This window comes from Ranitomeya variabilis, chromosome 7, assembly GCF_051348905.1.
Source record: "Ranitomeya variabilis isolate aRanVar5 chromosome 7, aRanVar5.hap1, whole genome shotgun sequence".
Lineage (NCBI taxonomy): Eukaryota > Metazoa > Chordata > Amphibia > Anura > Dendrobatidae > Ranitomeya > Ranitomeya variabilis.
In genome coordinates this window covers 43,609,955-43,634,329 of record NC_135238.1, presented here as the reverse complement: position 1 = coordinate 43,634,329, position 24,375 = coordinate 43,609,955, and the positions used below count along the sequence as shown (strand labels likewise).

At 45.1% G+C, this 24,375-nt stretch overlaps 1 pseudogene; it reads right to left on the bottom strand.

Moving 5' to 3' along the window:
• Positions 1–4,369: 4,369 nt before the first annotated feature.
• LOC143786200 (uncharacterized) overlaps positions 4,370–24,375 on the bottom strand; it is a 45,892-nt pseudogene continuing 25,886 nt past the window's right edge.

Here is a 24,375-nt window from a genome sequence, read left to right as displayed (position 1 = left end):
AGCCAATGGTGTTGTTCAAACGTATAACTTGTCCTGCAAGAAACAAGCCCTCACATGACCATATTGACCGAAAAATCAAAAAGTTATGGGTCTGGCAAGAAGGGGAGCAATATACGAAAACGGAAAAACTGAAATACCCCTGGTCGTTACAGGGCTAAGCCACCGGCCAGGTTAAACACACGGACCAAGGGCAACAGCACATCAATGACGACCAGGACAACGGGTCATGCAGGATGTCAATAAACCATGCAGAGTAGAACACACCGGAAGCCACAGAACCAAGGCTGTAGCATACACTGGAGAGCAGGCGATGAGTTAAACGGTAGAACCAGAATGTAGATTTTAGAACAGTTTCTAGATAGCAGTTTGTAGTGCTTACAGCAGATGATGGATTATTATTATTTATTACTAGCTGAAGAGCCCGGAGTTGCCCGGGCATAGTAAATTAACTGTGGTTAGATAAAACAAATTATAAAGATTATATATACAGTATATATATATATATATATATATATATAAAGCTGAGTGTATAGCCCCACCCATGCCACATAGCCACACTCACTCTAATATCCCACATCATCCCGTCAACCAGAGCCACCGGACTACTACCCCTAATATCCCACATCATTCCATCAGCCAAAGCCACCGGACTACTACCCAGAATATCCCACATCATCCCTTCAGCCAGAGCTACCGGACTACTACCCCTAATATCCCTCATCATCCCTTCAGAGTCACCGGACTACTACCCCTAATATCCCTCATCATCCCTTCAGAGTCACCGGACTACTACCCCTAATATTCCACATCATCCCGTCAGAGTCAACATTGTCAGGTTGGCGCTGTTAAAATGATACCTGGGTTGGAGAAAGCCGCCTTGAAGTTATGAGTTAATGAGATGCTTCATGCCAGAAAAAGAAGTTCCTGATTTTTTTTTTAATTTTTGTAACATTTCTGATATTTTTTATAAATAAACGCAGAAAATATTAACATCAATTTACCATTATTATAAAGTACAATAAGTCATGAAAAAACAGTCTCAAAATCAATGAGATATGTTGAAGCGTTCCAGAGTCATTACCACATACGGTGACACTGGTCAGATTTAAAAAACTTTTGCTCGGTCACTTAGGGGTTAAATCTTCCACTGGTTTAATAAAGGTACTACATAAACCAGTGCTGCGTTAGCAAAACAAACACGGCCTTCCTGGGCTAACAGGAAAACAAAAACATAATGCATGGCACAGTCCGTGTTGCTGCGGGGAATCACCCACTCAGGAACAAACAACAAAAAGTTCAGCTTCGGCGTGCGGTCATTGAGTGACGGACCCTAGGACGCGGGCTGCAGCATTTTCGGGTCCGTCACTGCTAGCGCGACAACATATCGGCACTTGCGTTAACAGCAGACAGTTAACACATGTGTTGAACGGGCAGCTGTTAACGCAATGTGAACCTAGCCTTAGTAAAGTGCTTCCTGCTACAGTAATACAAACATGGAAGGTAGCTGTGGTTTTGGCACACTGGGTTACAGAAGGATGGGGGCATTTGGGTTCACTAGCGCATTTTTTTTGGGGGGGGAGCCATGCCACATTTCCAGAGTCTTATGATACAATCCGCTCTTTACTTTTGAAAGATGAAGCACCTGAGTGAGGGATTGTTTTTTTGTGGAATGAGCTGATACTATTTTGGGGTGTAAAACATGTTTTGATCTCTTTAGAATCACATTTATCCTGTGCTCTATGCTGAGCCCTTATGTCGGGGTTTTCATTCCAAGTCCCCAAAAAACGTGATCTAAACTAAACTCCCGATGCAACCATTCACTATAATGAGGGAAGAGTGAATCACTTGGACTCCCGTTTGTCTTCTGTTCCAGTGATTTCCCTTCCTCTTAGTCATGTACACTATGGTTGCTCACACTTTTGTCCGTCGTGTTGATGAACGCCAATTAAACAGAGAGTAGACAAAGTCACTCCACTGTTGCCTCGTTATAATGAATCTGAGTTGCATTTTGGGGGGCTTTAGGCAGAAACTTTAAGGTAAGTGCTCAGAATGTGAACCGAGCCTTATTCTGATATTTGGGAAAAAACTATTTACCTCCATTCACCGTGTGGTATAAGTGGCTGATGACGGCTTCACTCTTCAGGTCAGCGCCATTACAGCGATGACAGATTTCTGTAAGGTTTTATTTTATGTATTGCTACTTTTGCATACTAAACCAAATTTTAGTAAAAAAAAATATTTTTTTTGTTGCCCTATTCTAAGAGCTGTAACTTTTTTTTTGCCTGACATAATTGAATAAGGGCTTAGTTTTTGTTTTTGCAGGACAAGATGAAGTTTTTATTAGTGATGATCGAATATACTCGGTACTCGAGATTTCCCGAGCACACTCGGGTGTCCTCCGAGTATTTGTAAGTACTCGGAGAATTAGTTTTTAGTGCCACAGCTGAATGATTTACATGTGTTAGCCAGCATAAATCTCGTGTACCGAGTATATTCGCTCATCGCTAGTTTTTATCCATAAAATTTTGGGGGACGTAATATTATATTTACATTTTTAATTTTTTGGAATCAAAACAAAGTCCAGATCTTTTTTATGGCGGTCATTGTGCACTAACTGTGGTAAGACAGCTTTATTATTCAGGTCTGTACGATTACACCGATATCACACATATAGGTTTTTTTCTCCTTTGTTACTTTTGCACGCGAAAAACAATATTTTACAAACTATAATCTCCATATTCTGAGAACTGTAACTTTTTATTTTATTGCTTAAAGAGCCACAGGAAGCCTGCGTTTTACAGATGTTCTTTTAACATACAAAAGCTTCTTATTTCTTTTTTCTTGTGTCGGTGTGAAGGAGAAAATGGCTAATGAAATCAATTATTAAACCTTATATAAGTCAGTTCAGATATGGTGTAGCAAGATGGAGTCTATTTCCTGATCAGCAGCACACTGGAAGGAATTTTTGGAATGTGAAGAAGTCACTGGACATTGGACACTGGACTGAATACCATATATGGAAGTGAAGTTGGAAATGAAGTTGGAATGAACCAATCAGAGTGACACTAACTATTCAGAAGTTGTGCAACCCCCCATTTCATGTTTCTAGTATCTTCCTTTGTGTCTCTCTACATCGGTATAGTAAAAAAGTTACATTTTTGGAGAGTTTTTATTTTTTTTATGACGTTTGTTAGATAATCTAACAGTGTAAGAATTTTTCTAATTTTGATAATTAGGTGTAGTGATACCAATTGTTTTTATGTCTTTCTGTTTATGTTTTTACATAACAGTGGTGTTATTTGAGGTGAAAGTGTTTAATATTTTCTTTTACTTTCTTGCATTTTTTTAAAAATGTTATTAAAACTTGTTTTTACATTACTAAATAGCACCACTTCACGACTTGAATATTTTTCAAATTAAATGTCTAATACTTTGCAGTACTTCTGAATTGCAGTGCTTGAGACCTGTCCGTTTTACAATGACACAGCCTGTTTCACACTGCCACCTTACCCAGAGGCCATTACTCCACCTTGGGTTGCCATTACAACCACTGGGATCCACAATCGTGGGAACCTGATAGGGTTAAAAAGAAAAGGCCTCTTTCTTTGTTAACCATCTAGATATCACGGTGGTGATTGCAACAGAATCTGGTGAACTAAACGGACACGATTGGTGCTAAAACCGATGGTGACTGGTGCAGCAGGGGGTCAACGATAATATACAGCTCATGCCCGCTGCATTTTCGGCCCTTTCGGGACACTAGTTTCTAGCATAAAAATCAGCGCTGAGGATTAAGGCCCCTTAATGATGGCCACGGAGAGGTTACGATGGTTTCTCTAATTTGTGAGTTCCCTTATGTCTATCAAGATTAAACTTTTTGGCGAAACATTTCCCAGATTCTGAGCACAAAAATGGCTTCTCCCCTGTGTGACTTCTTAGATGTCCCAAAATGTGTGATCTATTACTAATGCATGTAGAAAAGCCGCGGAGACACCATCACGTGTTTCTCAACGCAAGCAATGAATAGCCAGGTCTTTCACCGGGAAGGAACAACCACGGGAAGGGCAGCATCCAATAAAGGAAAACCACCTAGGCACTGCTCCTAATAGCCAGTTTCCTACTCCACACTGATGAGGGGCAAATACCCCGAAACAGCTGTCTGTGGATGGATACCATGTTTTGGCATAGGTGGTTTTCCTTTATTGGATGCTGCCCTTCCCGTGGTTGTTCCTTCCTGGTGAAAGACCTGGCTATTCATTGCTTGCGTTGAGAAACACGTGATGGTGTCTCCACGGCTTTTCTACATGCATTTGCATATTTCCCTTTAGGGATGGGGGCAGTGTTCTGGATCACTGCGTTGAGAAACACGTGATGGTGTCTCCGCGGTGTTGGATGTTTTGATCTCCCCGAGGTCATTCATCCTTATGTTTATATGATCTATTACTAAAACATTTCCCACATTCAGGACATGAAAACGGTTTCTCCCCCGAGTGACTTCTGAGATGGACTAAAATATGTGACTTGTGAATAAAACGTTTCCCACACTCTGTACATAAAAACGGCTTCTCTCCGATGTGGATTTTTAGATGAGTCACAAGATAAGATTTCCGGCTAAAACATTTCCCACATTCCGAGCATGAAAATGGCTTCTCCCCTGTGTGTACTCTTAGATGGTCTATGGCGCGGGATTTCTCACTAAAACACCTCCCACATTCAGGACATGAATACGGCATCTCTCCCCTGTGTGAGTTTTTTTATGTTTCTTAAGTTGAAATTCCTTGGCGAAACATTTCCCACATTCTGAACAGGGGAATGGCCGCACATCTGTCATTATTCGTAAGATTAGATTTATTTCTAAAATGTTTCCATCTCTCTCCAGTTCTTTGTTTGCCCATCAGCGATTGATCAGTTGAAGGCATCCAGTGATCAGTGATGTCAGAGAACATACCTTTGCAATGAAGATCTGCCGGTGCATCAGTCGTTATTGATGGGACTTGTATGATATTGCCATCTTCTACTTCATAACCTGAGGATAGGTGGGGATATCCCTGGAAGCCTCTTATCCCGTCTTCAACTGGAAAAAGAAACAAAACCTTGTAAATTTTACTAAATAAAACAATAAAGTTACGGCAATAGCTACAAGCGACTTCGGCTTCAACACTTGACTTGTAGCCAAAGATAGTTATGCATCACGGCACAATACAAACAAAATGGGGTTGAACTGTGCCCCGTAGGGTACCGCGAGCGCCATGAGCAAATTATGAAAAATCAGACCCAGGTGGATTTTTTACTGACTTGCTTATCGTGGTCATTGTACCCAGAGGTCCAACGGGACCCTGATTATTGTAGCATATACACATCACAATCTTTGGTTGCGTAACTTATGTCACAGCCAAGGCCGCTGTGTAGCCCTAGCTTTACTGAGATGATAAAGTAAAATGGACGTGGAAGAAAATAACACACGGAAAGGTCCCATGATATAAACCCTTTTTCATGCCACACCCGGTTTTACAGATCACACCCCTCTACAAGGCCCTTCACCTAAATATTCTTGGAAAAGAGAAGGAACGTTAATAAAAATGGTTGCAAAGAAGTCATTTTTGTGACCCTCCAATGAGTGAAATAAGATTTATACGCCGATCTTACCGGTCACTGACACTGACGTGGGTTTTACAAATCCCTTTGTCGTTTCACCAGAACTTTCCTGCAAGAATCCCACATTAAAGACATAAGAAAAATAAAACAGAACCTGACATTTTAAGATCTATCATGACTGTGATACAACTGGCCCCCGGGTAATTGGTATTGATAGAATTATTACAGATCTACATGGTGGCAATATTAGCTGCAGACTCGCTCAAAAGAAACTAGGTGGATTTGGACTCTCCATACACTGCAACCTCTGGGTCTCAATGAGACTTTAAGTTATTCACCATTTCTCTGATCATCAAATGTAAAAAAATAGTTTTTTATTGTTATGATGTATGCATATTTTAGATTTTATAATATATCACATATTGATTTATTTTATTTATTTTTTAGCATATTGGGCTGTTGTATTCTTCACTCTGGGACCAACTTCAGTTGAAAGAATAATAAGAAGATTCTGAATATCAATGGATGGATCTGTTGAATGGATTTCAATGAAATAAGAAAACAGAGCACTCACCATCCTAAAAATCAGGTAGGACCTGTGGAAGCGCAGTAGCGCGAAACGGCCGTCGTCTGTCACTATTCACATTCTCCCCTGCTGAAGAGTCTTCCGTTTCAATAAAGGACTGATTTTTAGGACGGTGAGTGCTCTCAGTTTTCTTATTTCATTGGAATTTTTTTGCACACTTTTTTCAGATTGAGCACCCGATCCTCTTGGGGCGTTTACGGCACGTGGCTGGTTTGAGTGTGAGGTGCAGTGAACCTTTGCTGCAGTGGTGCGGATTCTTTGCTCTTTTTTATTGTGTTGAATGGATTTATTTTGATGGATTTTACTTTGATGGACACTTTTTGATATACTTTGACACATATGAAATAAGAAGTATTTGTATAATTCCTGGATGTAATTGTGATTACTGGTAATTTATAATAATTTATTATTATTTATTTTTTCATTTATTTATTATTTTTATATATATATATTTTTTTATTTATTTATTTACTTTTCTTCATTTCAGTATTATTTTTTGTATTATCTATTATTTATTTACTATTTATTATTTAATATATCTATTCATATATTATTAATTACCATAATTCATAATTATCATTACTATTTTTCATTCATTATTTATATATTTTTATTTTTCGTAATTTTTTATTTTCCATTTTTACATATTTGTTTATTATTTATTTATTATTATTTATCTTATTTTTGTCCAATTGTTTATTTATTCTTATAACAGATTCATATAAATTGCTCTATTCATTGATCTGGCGCCATCTGAGTTATATTCCAATTCTATGCAGGTGGCGGCGCATTGATTCTCAGTTTATTCTATGCGTCTTTTATGTGTGTTATACCTAAGTTTCATGCAGGTGGTGGTGCGCTTGCGCGGCTTTCCCTGTCGCTGTTTGCATTCACTCTGGCGTCTATCTCCTTGGCGACGCACTCTCGGCCGTTCACATGATTCATGTGGGCGGGGTTACGGGCCTTGTTGTGTGTTGTCAGGGTGACGCCGGGTGCATGTGATTGGTGGTTCTCTTACATCGCTCTGCGTGCATTACTTAGTTCTGATTGGCCCACTGCTGTATAAATCTGCATGCCTCCCTGTTACTTTGTATAAGCCCCGGAAGAAGGCAAGTGCTGAAACACGCGCAGGGACCAGGAGCACGATCGGTATGAGGAGCCCTTCATTTATTTGCACATTCACCTGCTATCGAAATGTGTATTTATTCTCTTGGCACTGCAGCACTTTACATTACTTCTTGCATGGTAGTGTTCTAGATTACTGCCTTTGTAAAGCGATTCTTATCTGGGATATACTCAGTATAATCTTTAGTATTAGCACCAGTGCACTTTTATATTGGGACACACCCATTACGACCTTTAGTATTAGCACCATTGCACTTTTTTATTGGGACACACCCATTACGACCTTTAGTATTAGCACTGTTGCACTTTTTTATTAGGACACACCCATTACGACCTTTAGTATTAGCACTGTTGCACTTTTTTATTAGGACACACCCATTACGACCTTTAGTATTAGCACCATTGCACTTTTTTATTGGGACACACCCATTACGACCTTTAGTATCAGCACCATTGCACTTTTTTATTGGGACACACCCATTACGACCTTTAGTATTAGCACCATTGCACTTTTATATTGGGACACATCCATTACGACCTTTAGTATTAGCACCATTGCACTTTTTTATTGGGACACACCCATTACGACCTTTAGTATCAGCACCATTGCACTTTTTTATTGGGACACACCCATTACGACCTTTAGTATTAGCACCATTGCACTTTTATATTGGGACACATCCATTACGACCTTTAGTATTAGCATTGTTGCACTTTTTTATTGGGACACACCCATTACGACCTTTAGTATTAGCACCATTGCACTTTTTTATTGGGACACACCCATTACGACCTTTAGTATTAGCACCATTGCACTTTTTTATTTGGGACACACCCATTACGACCTTTAGTATTAGCACCATTGCACTTTTTTATTTGGGACACACCCATTACGACCTTTAGTATTAGCACTGTTGCACTTTTTTATTAGGACACACCCATTACCTTTAGTATCAGCACCATTGCACTTTTATATTGGGACACATCCATTACGACCTTTAGTATTAGCATTGTTGCACTTTTTTATTGGGACACACCCATTACGACCTTTAGTATTAGCACTGTTGCACTTTTTTATTGGGACACACCCATTACAACCTTTAGTATTAGCATTGTTGCACTTTTTTATTAGGACACACCCATTACGACCTTTAGTATTAGCACTGTTGCACTTTTTTTAGGACACACCCATTACGACCTTTAGTATTAGCACTGTTGCACTTTTTTATTGGGACACACCCATTACAACCTTTAGTATTAGCAGTGTTGCACTTTTTTGACAACATTCATCAATTATTATTATTTACGTAGTGTGGTTTGGTTTGTCACTTATTCAGGTTTATACACTAGACATTAAAATATAAATATAATTTATAGTGTATGATATTTTGTTTTTTTTCACATTGTTTTCTGAGTATTATCCACATTCTTTATGCACATCTTTTCGTATGGTGTATTGGTATATGTATTATTAATTGTTGTGCTTGCTTTGCAATATTATTCTATGTGCTCCTATGATCAGCTGTATAATAATATTAATAATTTTTTAATATTTGGTATTATTTTCAATGAAGTAAAAAATTTTTTTAAATATTGTCTTTTATTGCAGTCTTTCTTTTGGGGGATTATATTGGTCACTACATCGGCAGTTTGCAATTTTCACTCAGCAACATCCACTGCTGCTTCTTTCTGGAAAACACCCATGAAATGAAAATCATCACTATATCTGTAGATAAATTCCCAATGGGTTATAATTTTCAAAATGGGGTCACTTGAGGAGGGATTCTGCTTTTCTATCACTAAGGGGCTCTGTATATGGAATCCGCAAACTATTGTAGGAGTTCCAGGAGGCAAATAGCGCTCTGTCCCTCCCGAGTCTCTCCGTATGGCTAAGTAGTATTGTGCAGCCACATATGGGGTATTACCATGTTCAGTAGAAATTGTGGGACAAATTTTGGGGCCATTTTTACCCATTTCCCAGGATGAAAATGTAAAACTTGGGGCAAACACACAATCTTGGTAAAGATGTAAATGATTTTTTCTTCACTAAACAATGGTATAAAAGTCTGTGACACACCTGTGGTGTCAATGTGATCACTGCGCCCCTAGATGAATTCATTGAGAGGTCTGCCGTGTTGGCACCACAGGGGCTCTGCCAATGTAACATGTCACCCTCAAACAAGTGCAGCAAAATCTGCACTATAATATAGCGTTTCTTTCCTTCTGAGCTGTGAACTGTGGCTCAAAAGTAGTTTTTGAGGACATATGGGATATCGGTAAACTCAGGAGAAGTTGCACAACAAATTTTGTGGTCCATTTTCTCCTGTTACCCTTGAGAAAATTCAAAATTTGGAGGTCAAAAAGATTTTTGTGGGAAAAATTTGATTTTTTTTTCATTTTCTCGGCTTAACATTATAAACTTCTGTGAAGCACCTGGGGGTTCAAGGTGTTCAATATACATCTACATCAGTTCCCAAAGGGGTCTAGTTTCCAAAATGAAGTCACTTCTGGGAGGTTTCCACTGTTTACGCACATCAGGTGCTCTCCAAACGCGACATGGTGTCTAATTATTCCAGACAATTTTACACTCAAAAAGTCACATGGCTCCTTCCCTTCCAAGCCCTGCCGTGCACCAAAACAGTTGGGTAAAAAAGATTTATCTGGGAAAAATGTGATTTTTTTTATTTTCACGGCTCTACATTACAAACTTCTGTGAAGCACCTGTGGGTTCAAGGTTCTCAATACACGTCTAGATAAGTTCCCTAAGGGGTCTAGTTTCCAAAATAGTGTCACTTGTTGGTGATTTCCACTGTTTAACCCCTTTCTGCCAGCTGACGGAATAGTACGTCAGCTGGCAGAACCCCCGCTTTGAGGTGGGCTCCGGTGGGGAGCCCACCTCAAAGCCGCGACATGTCAGCTGTTTTGTACAGCTGACATGTGCGCGCAATGAGCGCGAGCGGAATCGCGATCCGCCCGCGCTCATTAACTAGTTAAATGCCGCCGTCAAATGCTGACAGCGGCATTTCACTAGCGCTCCCGGCCGCGCGGCTGGAAATAGTCGCAGCGCTGACCCCCGTCACATAATCGGAGGTCATCGCTGCATTGCTATAACAACGAGAAGTCTCCTTGAGACCTCTATGGTTGTTGAAGGCAGATTGCTTTGAGTGCCACCCTGTGGTCGGCGTTCAAAGCAACCCTGCATTTCTGCTACATAGAGGTGATCTGTGCTTCACCTCTATGTAGCAGAGGCGATCGTGTAGTGCATGCTTCTAGGCTCCTATGGAGGCTATTGAAGCATGCCAAAATTTAAAAAAAAAGTGTTTAAAAATATTAAAAAAATAAAAAATATATAAAAGTTCAAATCACCCCCATTTCGCCTCAATCAAAATAAAATAAAAAAAAAAAATCAAACATACACATATCTGGTATTGCCACGTTTAAAATCGCCCGATCTATCAATAAAAACATAGGATTAACCTGATCGCTAAATGGCGTAGCGAGTAAAAAAATCAAAACGCCAAAATTAAATTATTTTGGTTGTTGCAACATTGAATTAAAATGCAATAACGGGCGATCAAAAGAACGCATCTGCACCAAAATGGTATTACTAAAAACGCCAGTTCGGCACGCAAAAAATAAGCCCTCACCCGACCCCAGGTCACAAAAATTGGAAACGCTACGAGTATCGGAAAATGGCGCAATTTTTTTTAACCACTTAGATAAAAGAGAACCTAGACATGTTTGGTGTCTATGAACTCGTAATGACCTGGAGAATCATAATGGCACATTAGTTTTAGCATTTGGTGAACCTAGCAAAAAAGCCAAACAAAATACAAGTGTGAGATTGCACTTTTTTTGCAATTTCATCGCACTTGGAATTTTTTTCCAGTTTTCTATTACACGGCATGGTAAAACCAATGGTATCGTTCAAAAGATAAAAATAAGCCCTCACATGGCCATATTGACAGAAAAATAAAAAAGTTATGGCTCTGGGAAGGAGGGGAGCGAAAAACGAAAATGAAAAAAGCTCCAGGGGTGAAGGGGTTAAGCATATTAGTGGCTCTCCAAACGTGACATGGTGTCTGCAAATTATGCCAGCAAATTTTACATTCAAAAAGTGAAACGGCGCTCCTTCCCTTCCAAGCTCTGCCGTGCGCCCAAACAGTAGATTTCCCCCACATATGGGTATCGGCATGCTCAGGACAAATTGCACAACAAATTATATGGTCCATTTTCTCTTGTTTAACTTGCGAAAGTAAAAAAATTAGGTAGATTTTTGTGAAATAAAATTAAATGTTTATATTTTCCTTCCACAATCCAAAAATTCCTGTGAAGCACCTGAAGGGTTAATAAACTTCTTGAATGTGGTTTTGACTGCCGTGATGGGTGTAGTGGTTAGAATGGTGTCACTTTTTGGTATTTTCTGTCACATAGGCCCCTCAAAGTCACTTCAAATGTGAGGTGGTCCCTAAAAATAATGGATTTGCAAATATTGTTGTAAAAATGAAAAATCGCTGGTCAACTGTTAACCCTTTTAACTTCCTAACAAAACAATGTTTCAAAAATTGTGCTGATGTAAAGTAGGCATGTGGAAAATGTTATTTATTAACTATTTTGTGCATTATGACTCTGATTTAGGCTGGGATCACACATACGCGAGCTAAGTCTGAGTCTCGCAGTTGAAAATCCAGCTCTGGCGCTGGCACTCCGGAGCGGAGCATGCAGCCGCACAGCAAAACATGGAGCTGCATGCTCCGCTACGGAGTGCCTGCGCCAGAGCTGGGTTTTCACCTGCGAGAGTCGGACATATCTCGCGTATGTGTAATCCCGGCCTTAACCCCTTTCTACCATTGGACGTACTATTCCGCCCATGTGGGGTGGACCCTACTTCCCAAGGACGGAATAGTACGTCCAGAGCGATCGGCCGCGTTCCCGGGGGGAGCACGGCCGAGTGTCAGCTGACTATAGCAGCTGACATCCGGCACTATGTGCCAGGAGCGGTCACGGACTGCCCCCGGCACATTAACCCCCGGCACACTGCGATCAAACATGATCGCAGTGTTCCGGCGGTATAGGGAAGCATCGCGCAGGGAGGGGGCTCCCTACGTGCTTCCCTGAGACCCTCGGAGCAACGCGATGTGATCACGTTGCTGCAAGGGTCTCTTACCTCCTCCTCCCTGCAGGCCCGGATCCAAAATGGCCGCGGGGCTGCATCCGGGTCCTGAAGGGAGGTGGCTTCACAGCGCCTCCTCAGAGCAGGCGCCGGGAAGCCTCCCTGCTGTGCATGTCAGATCGCTGATCTGACACAGTGCACAGCAAAGTGTCAGATCAGCGATCTGACACTTTACAGTGATGTCCCCCCCCTGGGGCAAAGTAAAAAAAAAAAAAAATTACACGTGAAAAAAAAAAAAATTCCTAAATAAATAATAAAAAAATATTGTTCCAATAAATACATTCCTTTATCTAAATAAAAAAAACAAACAATAAAAGTACACATATTTCGTATCGCCCATAACGACCCCACCTATAAAACTGTCCCACTAGTTAACCCGCTTTATTATCATACCGCCGAACAAGTGGAATAGCACGCGATCAAAAAGACGGATATAAATAACCATGGTACCGCTGAAAACGTCATCTTGTCCTGCAAAAAATGAGCCGCCATACAGCATCATCAGTGAAAAAGTAAAAAAGTTATAGTCCAAAGAATGAAGCGATGCAAAAATAATTATTTTTTCTATAAAATAGTTTTCATCGTAAAAAAACGCCAAAACATAAAAAAATGATATAAATGAGATATCGCTGTAATCGTACTGACCTGAAGAATAAAACTGCTTTATCAATTTTACCAAACGCGGAACGGTATAAACGCCCCCCCCCAAAAGAAAAAAAATAAATAAATTCATGAATAGCCGTTTTTTGGTAAATCTGCCTCACAAAAATTGGAATAAAAAGCGATCAAAAAATGTCACATGCCCAAAAATGTTACCAATAAAAACATCAACTCGTCCCACAAAAAACAAGACCTCACATGACTCTGTGGACCAAAATATGGAAAAATTATAGCTCTCAAAATGTGGTAACGCAAAAAATATTTTTTTCAATAAAAAGCGTCTTTTAGTGTGCGACGGCTGTCAATCATAAAAATCTGCTAAAAAAAAACCGCTATAAAAGTAAATCAAACCCCCCTTCATCACCCCCTTAGTTAGGGAAAAATGAAAAAAATGTATTTATTTTCCCATTAGGGTTAGGGCTAGAGTTAGGGTTGGGGCTACAGTTAGGGTTGGGGCTAAAGTTAGGGTTAGGGTTGGGGCTAAAGTTAGGGTTAGGATTACGTTTACGGTTGGGATTAGAGTTAGGGGTGTGTCAGGGTTAGGGGTGTGGTTAGGGTTACCGTTGGGATTAGGGTTAGGGGTGTGTTTGGATTAGGGTTTCAGGTAGAATTGGGGAGTTTCCACTGTTCAGGCACATCAGGGGCTCTCCAAATGCGACATGGCGTCCGATCTCAATTCCAGCCAATTCTGCGTTGAAAAAGTATAACAGTGCTCCTTCCCTTCCGAGCTCTCTCGTGTGCCCAAACAGGGGTTTACCCCAACATATGGGGTATCAGTGTACTCAGGACACATTGGACAACTTTTGGGGTCCAATTTCTCCTGTTACCCTTGGGAAACTACAAAACTGGGGGCCAAAAAATAATTTGAGGAAAAAAAAAATATTTTTTATTTTCACGGCTCTGCGTTATAAACTGTAGTGAAACACTTGGGGGTTCAAAGTTCTCACAACACATCTAGATAAGTTCCTTGGGGGTCTAGTTTCCAATATGGGGTCACTTGTGGGGGGTTTCTACTGTTAAGTTATATCAGGGGCTCTGCAAATGCAACGTGACGCCTGCAGACCAATCCATCTAAGTCTGCATTCCAAATGGCGCTCCTTCCCTTTCAAGCTCTGCCATGCGCCCAAACGGTGGTCCCCCCCTCACATATTGGGTATATCAGCATACTCAGAACAAATTGGACAACAAATTTTGGGGTCCAATTTCAACTGTTACCCTTGGGAACATACAAAACTGGGGGCTAAAAAATAATTTTTGTGGGAAAACTTATTTTAATTTTTACAGCTCTACATTATAAACTTCTGTGAAGCACATGGTGGGTCAAAGTGCTCACCACACATCCAGATAAGTTCCTTAGGGGGTCTACTTTCCAAAATGGTGTCACTTGTGGGAGGTTTCAATGTTTAGGCACATCAGTGGCTCTCCAAACGCAACATGGCGTCCCATCTCAATTCCAGTCAATTTTGCACTGAAAAGTCAAATGGCGCTCCTTCCCTTCCGAGCTCTCCCTTGCACCCGAACAGTGGTTTACCCCCACATATGGGGTATCAGCGTGCTCAGGACAAATTGTACAACTTTTGAGGTCCAATTTCTTCTCTTACCCCTGGGTAAGTAAAAAATTGGGGGCGAAAAGATCATTTTTGTGAAAAAACATGATTTTTTTATTTTTACGGCTCTGCATTGTAAACTTCTGTGAATCACTTAATGGGTCAAAGTGCTCACCACACATCTAGATAAGTTCCTTAGGGGGTCTACTTTCCAAAATGGTGTCACTTGTGGGGGGTGTCAATGTTTAGGCACATCAGGGGCTCTCCAAACGCAACATGGCGTCCCATCTCAATTCCAGTCAATTTTGCATTAAAAAGTCAAATGGTGCCCCTTCGCTTCCGAGCTCTGCCATGCTCCCAAACAGTGGTTTACCCCTACATATGGGTTATCGGCGTACTCAGGACAAATTGTACAACAACTTTTGGGGTCCATTTTCTCCTGTTACCCTTGGTAAAATAAAACAAATTGGAGCTGAAATTAATTTTTTGTGAAAAAAAGTTCAATGTTCATTTTTATTTAAACATTCCATAAATTCCTGTGAAACACCTGAAGGGTTAATAATCTTCTTGAATGTAGTTTTGAGCACCTTGAGGGGTGCAGATTTTAGAATGGTGTCACACTTGGTTATTTTCTATCACATAGACCCCTAAAAATGACTTCAAATGAAACGTGGTCCGTAAAAAAAAATGGTGTTGTAAAAATGAGAAATTGCTGGTCAACTTTTAACCCTTATAACTCCCTAACAAAAAAAAAAATTTTGGTTCCAAAATTGTGCTGATGTAGAAATGTGGGAAATGTTACTTAAGTATTTTGTGTGACATCTCTGTAATTTAATTGCATAAAAATTAAAAGTTGGAAAATTGCGAAATATTCGCCAAATTTCCATTTTTTTCACAAATAAACGCAGGTAATATCAAAGAAATGTTACCACTATCATGAAGTAAAATATGTCACGAGAAAACAATGGCAGAATCACTGGGATCCGTTGAAGCGTTCCAGGGTTATAACCTCATAAAGGGACAGTGGTCAGAATTGTAAAAATTGGCCCGGTCATTAACGTGCAAACCACCCTTGGGGGTAAAGGGTTTAAGGACATAAAACTTAAAAATTTGAAAACTGCTAAATTTTCTCAAATAAAGGCAAGTCATATCAGAGAAATGTTACCACTATCATGAAGTACAATATGTCACGAGAAAAGAATCTCAGAATCAGTGGGATCCATTTAAACGTTCCAGCGTCATGACCTAAAGTGACAGTGGTCAGAATTGTAAAAATTAGCCTGGTCAGGGAGGTAAAAGCAGGCTTTGGGGCGAAATAGTTAAAATTGGGTCCCTTTTGTTTGTTTCTGCTGTTGGCACCTTAGGGGCTTGCAAATGTCACCCGCAAATGCCACTTGCAAAGTAGTCCTGCAAAATCTATAGCCTAGAATTTCTGGAGCAAGCTTGGTCGCTGAGAAATGGTGCAGCCCGTGGGCCGCAATTTTCTCAGTCCACGTGCCAGACAGGAACAGCCAGAGGGCCGGAGCTCCAGAGTGCTGCACTATGCCCAGGTCTGATGTGTACTATGTGTTAGGGTGGGCGGAACACACTAAATAAATTATAATAATAAAGTGCGTTCGCCACCCGCGGTCCACCGTGCAGATGGAGCTCAGAGGACAATGGCGGGACTAGCAGCGAGCGTAACAGACTCGCACTGAGTTAATGTCACTCAGTAGAGTAGCATGTGGCTGTGCCAATCGCACACAGCAATGGAAAGATGCTCTGCAGCAGAGCTGTGATTAGACGCTAAACGTGAACCCCATTGACTTCACAGGAGCTTCCTATCTCACTGAGGCAAGGGAACTGGTAGTGGACTCAGACACAGCACGTGCACACATGGAACTCCTCTCCAGAGAAGCTGGACTTCTAAAGGCTAAACGCCAGCACTGAACTCACACAAAAAAATCTCCTCTCCGGAGGTGCCGGAATTCTAAAGGCTCTAGGCCTGCCCTGTGCACATGCAAACAAGTCACACTACCGTTAGGTTCCACACTCTCACAGAACATAAATGATCTTAGCGCAGCGAGAGGCGCGCCAAATATTTTTTTATAGATTTAATCAGAGAGGACCTTGCTCACAGGACAATCCAGAGCTAGACCAGGACCTGAGCATGTGACAGCCGACCACCAATGAGGAGTCGCCTCACGGGCATGCCCAGAAGAGCGAATCTTGGACTTAGTCCCAGGAGTGATTTCTCGCTGCAGTCTATTATTGGTTACCATAGCTGACCCTAGAGAGTCAGCAGTAACCATGCTCACAGACTGAGTCTGAGCAAGACCGACGTCTTTGCTGAGCAGCATCCACTGCAGTTGGAACTGAATGGGAGACCACAGAGGAAGACAAGGCCTGGGATCTATCCTGTGCAGAGGAAGAATCCCAGCACCTAACACTATGTACATAGATTTGTGTTACTGCAAATTATGTCCTTCTTGGCTAAAAATACTCTTCAAAATTATTAAGGGGAGTATTTTTACCCCTCTGTAACATATGTAATGTGACCTCTGCCAGAGTCTGTGCTATGGAGCAGTGGGGGCACCCGCAGTCAGACCCTCAGAGACTGATGGCCCTTTTATAAACATCCATTATATAGTGTTGTCCTATAGGACCTAAAACGGACCAGGCTGTATGGGTGACAGAGAATGGTAAGTGGCCACAGGAGGCCGACGTACACCGAGAAACATCGCTAGGAACTAAGAAATTGGATACATAAGCGATCTTCATGGGTTTTTTTTACTGTATTTTTGAACTGTAAGAAGCACCCCAAATTTTGGTGAGGAAAAAAAAAATTGATAACATTTGGATATTACAGTCCGTATTGACAATAGCCAACATAGCCAACATAGGGAGCAGTGGATTGGGGTGACAGGAGGCAGGGTCCGTGCTGCATAAAACCGGCGGCGGTGGTGCAGGCCCTGGGTGGGAGGAGAGGGCGTCCCAGCGCTGCAAGTCCTGGGCTGGAAGAAATGGTCGGGCTTCAGGAAAACGGCTGCGTGCACAGATTGGGATCTTGGCTGAGGTCCTTCAGCCTCACTCCACTTCTGCTACTGGTTTCCTGCAGCGGTGACCCTGCCCCTGTGACCCTGCTCCACAACTGTGCCCCCCCCCCCCCACAAGCTATATTCAGACTATAAAACACACCCCAATTTTCCTCCCAAATGTGGGGGTAAAAATTGCCTCTTCTAGTCAGAATATGCTAAATGCTGCTGAGGACCGGAAATAAATTGTCAGTGAGATCTGAATTATTTAGTGCAGGTCTACTGGTGAGGACTTTGCTGCAGATTGTTTCCCCAACAAATTGCAATGTGTGAACAGACCCCGAGCTTTAGAAATAAAAATTCAACCCATAGTTCTCAAACAGTTTTATTAAAAACAAATAAATAAGTCTTAACAAAAGGAGAAAAATATACATATATTTATACATACAAGTCTAACAATAAACTTTACAAACCAATATGTACAACTAAGGCTACTTTCACACTTCCGTCGGTACGGGGCCGTCGCAAACTGTCGGACGTTGTGCTAAATTTAGCACAACGTGGGCATTCGCTGCCCATTGTGATGAGCGGGGAGGAGGGGGCAGAGTTCCAGCCACGCTTGCGCGGTCAGAAATGGCAGACAAATCGCACAAAAAAATGTTACACTGAACTTTTTTTGTGCATCGCGTCCGCCAAAACACGACGGATCTGTCGCATGACTGATGCGACGTGTGCCCATCCGTTGCTAATACAAGTCTATGGGCACAAAAACGCATCCTGCAAGCACATTTGCAGGATCCGTTTTTTGCCCATAACGACGGATTGCGACGGAGCCCAGAAGACGGAAATGTGAAAGTAGCCTAAGCCACGTTAGCGATATGTAACAAAAAGCACAGGAGTGACGGCTTCCCCAACACAGCCCCCAACATGCAGCCTCACGAGAGCGACATCCCCACCTCCCAACACAGGAGAATTACAAATGTAAAGAAAATCCAGCTTCTTGGAAATTGCTACATTTATTGGAATAGAGATAAAAAATGAAAACGTGCTAAATTGCAGAGACAGCATAGAAACGCGCATTTCAGACACACATGGCCTCGTGTTGCTATGCTCTCTGCAAATTAACACATTTTCATTTTTCATCTCTTTTCCACTAAATTGTTTCATTTCCTATCAGCTGGACTTTCTTCAGATTTTATTTACATTTGGTCCCAGGGACTCTGCTTCTGAGCTCCGGTAAGCTGTTTTTTTTCTATTCTGTGTACACGGGAGTTACATCACCCCATTCACTTTACAGCAAACCAGTATGTATGATCCCCCCCACAACCCCTCATCATCCTCCCATCCCCAACACAGCCCCTCATCATCCCCCACACACGGCCCCTCATCATCCTTCCATTCCCCACAGCCCCTCATCATCCCCCCACACACGGCCCCTCATCATCCTTCCATTCCCCACAGCCCCTCATCATCTTCCTTTTGCTCAATTGACACCAACCCCTTTCCACATTACATCCTCAGCGCATCACACCGAGTCCTGATCCCAATTCCCTTGTCTTCTCCTCACTCGGCTCCATGCTGCAGCCCCTCGGTCCTCTCCTCACACGGCTCCATGCTGCAGCCCCTCGGTCCTCTCCTCACACGGCTCCATGCTGCAGCCCCTCGGTCCTCTCCTCACACGGCTCCATGCTGCAGCCCCTCGGTCCTCTCCTCACACGGCTCCGTGCTGCAGCCCCTCGGTCCTCTCCTCACACGGCTCCGTGCTGCGGCTCCTCGGTCCTCTCCTCACACGGCTCCATGCTGCGGCCCCTCGGTCCTCTCCTCACACGGCTCCATGCTGCGGCCCCTCGGTCCTCTCCTCACACGGCTCCATGCTGCGGCTCCTCGATCCTCTCCTCACACGGCTCCGTGCTGCGGCCCCTCGGTCCTCTCCTCACACGGCTCCGTGCTGCGGCCCCTCGGTCCTCTCCTCACACGGCTCCATGCTGCGGCCCCTCGGTCCTCTCCTCACACGGCTCCATGCTGCGGCCCCTCGGTCCTCTCCTCACACGGCTCCGTGCTGTGGCTCCTCGGTCCTCTCCTCACAGGGCTCCATGCTGCAGCTCCTCGATCCTCTCCTCACACGGCTCCGTGCTGCGGCCCCTCGGCCCTCTCCTCACACGGCTCCGTGCTGCGGCCCCTCGGTCCTCTCCTCACACGACTCCATGCTGCAGCTCCTCGGTCCTCTCCTCACACGACTCCATGCTGCAGCCCCTCGGTCCTCTCCTCACAGGGCTCCATGCTGCAGCCCCTCGGTCCTCTCCTCACACGGCTCCATTCTGCAGCCCCTCGGTCCTCTCCTCACACGGCTCCATGCTGCAGCTCCTCGGTCCTCTCTTCACACGACTCCATGCTGCAGCCCCTCGGTCCTCTCCTCACAGGGCTCCATGCTGCAGCTCCTCGGTCCTCTCCTCACACGGCTCCATGCTGCAGCCCCTCGGTCCTCTCCTCACACGACTCCATGCTGCAGCCCCTCGGTCCTCTCCTCACACTGGCTCCGTGCTGCGGCCCCTCGGTCCTCTCCTCACACGGCTCCATGCCGCAGCCCCTCGGTCCTCTCCTCACACGGCTCCATGCTGCAGCTCCTCGGTCCTCTCCTCACACGGCTCCATGCTGCAGGTCCTCTCCTCACACGGCTCCATGCTGCAGCTCCTCGGTCCTCTCTTTACACGACTCCATGCTGCAGCCCCTCGGTCCTCTCCTCACAGGGCTCCATGCTGCAGCTCCTCGGTCCTCTCCTCACACGGCTCCATGCTGCAGCCCCTCGGTCCTCTCCTCACACGACTCCATGCTGCAGCCCCTCGGTCCTCTCCTCACACTGGCTCCGTGCTGCGGCCCCTCGGTCCTCTCCTCACACGGCTCCATGCCGCAGCCCCTCGGTCCTCTCCTCACACGGCTCCATGCTGCAGCCCCTCGGTCCTCTCCTCACACGACTCCATGCTGCAGCCCCTCGGTCCTCTCCTCACACTGGCTCCGTGCTGCAGCCCCTCGGTCCTCTCCTCACACGGCTCCATGCCGCAGCCCCTCGGTCCTCTCCTCACACTGGCTCCGTGCTGCAGCCCCTCGGTCCTCTCGTCACACGGCTCCATGCTGCAGCCCCTCGGTCCTCTCCTCACACGGCTCCATGCTGCGGCCCCTCGGTCCTCTCCTCACACGGCTCCATGCTGCAGCTCCTCGGTCCTCTCCTCACACGGCTCCATGCTGCAGCCCCTCGGTCCTCTCCTCACACGGCTCCGTGCTGCAGCCCCTCGGTCCTCTCCTCACACGGCTCCATGCTGCAGCTCCTCGGTCCTCTCCTCACATGGCTCCATGCTGCAGCTCCTCGGTCCTCTCCTCACAGGGCTCCATGCTGCAGCTCCTCGGTCCTCTCCTCACACGGCTCCATGCTGCAGCTCCTCGGTCCTCTCCTCACACGGCTCCATGCTGCGGCCCCTCGGTCCTCTGCTCACACGGCTCCATGCTGCGGCCCCTCGGTCCTCTCCTCACACGGCTCCGTGCTGCAGCCCCTCGGTCCTCTCCTCACTTCTCTTCTTCTCCACCAGCAGCTTCCTGTTATCGGATCTTCATTGGACTGAAGGAGGCTCCGCCCTTTCCGGTGATGTCATGATCCAAGGAATCACTCCTCCCCCTCAAGAAATCAACTCCAGTGTAGACGCTGCCATGTTGGTACACCCAGGCCGGTTCACCTTGTTACCGAATACCGAGGTGTGAATGGCGTTTTCTGTGCGTTACTTTGCTGGAGACCAATTCATTGTACAATCAGCCGGACCGTGTTCTGCATCATGGCGCCGAGTGCGCGGTCCCTGCCCCCCCCCCAGAGTGCGGTCCCTGCCCCCCCCCAGAGTGCGGTCCCTGCCCCCCCCCCAGAGTGCGGTCCCTGCCCCCCCCCCAGAGTGCGCGGTCCCTGCCCCCCTGCCCCCCCCCCCAGAGTGCGGTCCCTGCCCCCCCCCCCAGAGTGCACGGTCGCTGCCCCCCCCCCCAGAGTGCGGTCCCTGCCCCCCCCCCAGAGTGCGGTCCCTGCCCCCCCCCAGAGTGCGGTCCCTGCCCCCCCCCCCAGAGTGCGGTCCCTGCCCCCCCCCCCAGAGTGCGCGGTCGCCGCCCTCCCCCCCCCCCCAGTGTACGGCTGCCCGTAGTGACTGTGAGCACAACATGGCGCGCTGTCTCCCCCGCCGGGATTGTGGTCGCCCTAATGTCAGTGGGCCGGGAGCTGCTCCTGGTACAGGCGGATGCCGGCAGTGTAGCACAGCTGACCTCTGCAGCTCCTGAGGCCGCGCCCGACGTGTCCATGATTTGTTTATTCTACAATTCTTATTTTTAGGGCTAAACCTCGGTCTCTCGGGCTCACACAACTCACTTGTTGCTTCATTTATTTTTTTGTTTTTTAATTGAGCAAAACCCCCCTAATATTTCCATCTTCTTGTGTGTGTTACCTTTGGCCACTAGATGGCGGCACATACACTGCAGGCGGATTACCCGCTCGCTTTACTGCCTGCTGTGACAGCATTTCTTTTGTGTTTATGATCCCAGTTTCGGTCTTCACGTGGCCCCGACGTTCTGCTCTCCTATTTGTATTGCAGGAGCCTCGACGTGCAGGTTACACACTTCTCTTTCCACCTGTTGCAAGGCCCAAAACATCCGGTGGAGAATCTCCTGATAGACAACCTCACCCAGCGTGGCTCAGCTGTCCCCGGGACCGCAGCCGGCAGCTCCGGGTGGAGTTACAGTTGGATCGAGCCTGTCACATCGGCTACATTGATATAGGTGCCGCAGTTGTAGCAGATCTTGGTGTTCCAGCTTGTGTGTGACTGGGTGTCTCTGCTCTCATGTGTTGTGTCCGCCCCCGTGAACAGGAAACAGTGGTTCGGCCTTCCTACAGATCGACGTGGGACGTTCCATCTGGACTCTGGATAAGGGGTTCACCACTCTCCTCCCCACGACCACGCTGATGCCACCGGCAGACGCCAGACTGATGAAGAACCACAGAGGGGTCCGGATGTTCAAAGAGGGTAAAGGAAAATGGTGACAACAGCTCTAGATGTGGCTGGTGCAGAAAATGTAATTTTTTATTTATTGCAGCTTTAGGTGTGACTGTAGTACAGCAACATGTAAAAGTTTGTGCACCCCTGGTCAAAATTACTGTTATTGTGAACAGTGCTGGCCAAAAGACACGAGAGCTCCTCACAATGCATGGAGGTCTCCACCCTAAGTCTAACACCCAAAGATTGTACGCCAGCAGAAAGGAGGGTGGTCGAGGCCTGATAAGCATCCAAGCCACCATCACGGATGAAACCAGGAGTATCCAGGAATACAGCAGGAGAATGGCTCCAAACGATGAGATGCTGAGAGAGCCTAAGGCAGCAACAGATCTGGAAGGAGCAGGACCATGAAGCACCATGGCAAGACAAGCCGCTGCATGGGACGTACCATCGACAGATAATGGAGGCGGCTGACATGGAGAAATCCTACCAATGGCTGGAGAAAGCTGGACTCCGAGACAGAGGCACTGATCATAGCGGCAAAAGAGCGAGCACCAAGGACCAGATCCATAGAAGCCGGAATCTACAAGACAAGACCCAAGGTGCAGACTATGCAAAGAAACCTCAGAAATCGTCCAACACACAATGGCAGGATGCGAAATGCAGGAACAGCGTCTACCGAACGCCACAACCAAGGAGCGGGAACTGTATACAGGAACATCTGCACAGCGTATGGGCTAAGTCCAGGTGGGAGACCCCAGAGAAATGGTGGAGAATGAAGGGGCTAAAATCCTGTGGGATCTAAAGATCCAGATGGATAAGCAGGTGTTGGCTAACCAACCAGACGTGATAGTAGACAAGGAGCAGAGGACAGCAATGATAATAGATGAGGCAGCAACATCAGAAAGAAGGAATATGAGAAGCTGGAGAAACACCAGGGCCTCAGAGGAGAACTGGAGAAGGTGTGGAGGCAACAGTGATTCCAGTGGTGATCGTAGCACGTGGAGCAGTGACCCCTAAGAGGAAGGATGGCTGCAACAGATCCCAGGAGCAACATCTGAGCTCTGTCCAGAAAAGCGCAATGCTGGGAACAGCTAAGATCCTGCGCAGAACCCTCAAACTCCCAGGAGGACTCGAGAATGAGGAAGGACAACAAAGACCACCCCCATTTGGGGTGAGAAGGAAAATTCTATCTATCTATCTATATCTCGTATGTACTTGAGTATAAGCCAACACTGGGAAAACTTATTGACTCGAGTATAAGCCTGGGATGTGAAATGCAGCAGCTACTGGTAAATGTCAAAAATAAAAATAGATACCAATAAAAGTAAAATTAATTGAGACATCAGTAGGTTAAGTGTTTTTGAATGTCCATATTAAATCAGGAGCCCCATATAATGCTCCATACAGTTCATGATGGCCCCATAAGATGCTCCATATTAAAATATGCCCCATACAATGCTGCACAAATGTGGATTATGGCCCCATAAGATGCTCCATACAGACATTTGCCCCATATGCTGTTGCTGCGATTAAAAGAATAAAAAAATCGCATACTCACCTCTCAGGCCCTCGGCACTTGCTATATTCACCTGCTCCCCATTCCACCGCCGACCGCCGCTGTGTCTTCCCCATCCTGTGCACTGATGTTCAGGCAGAG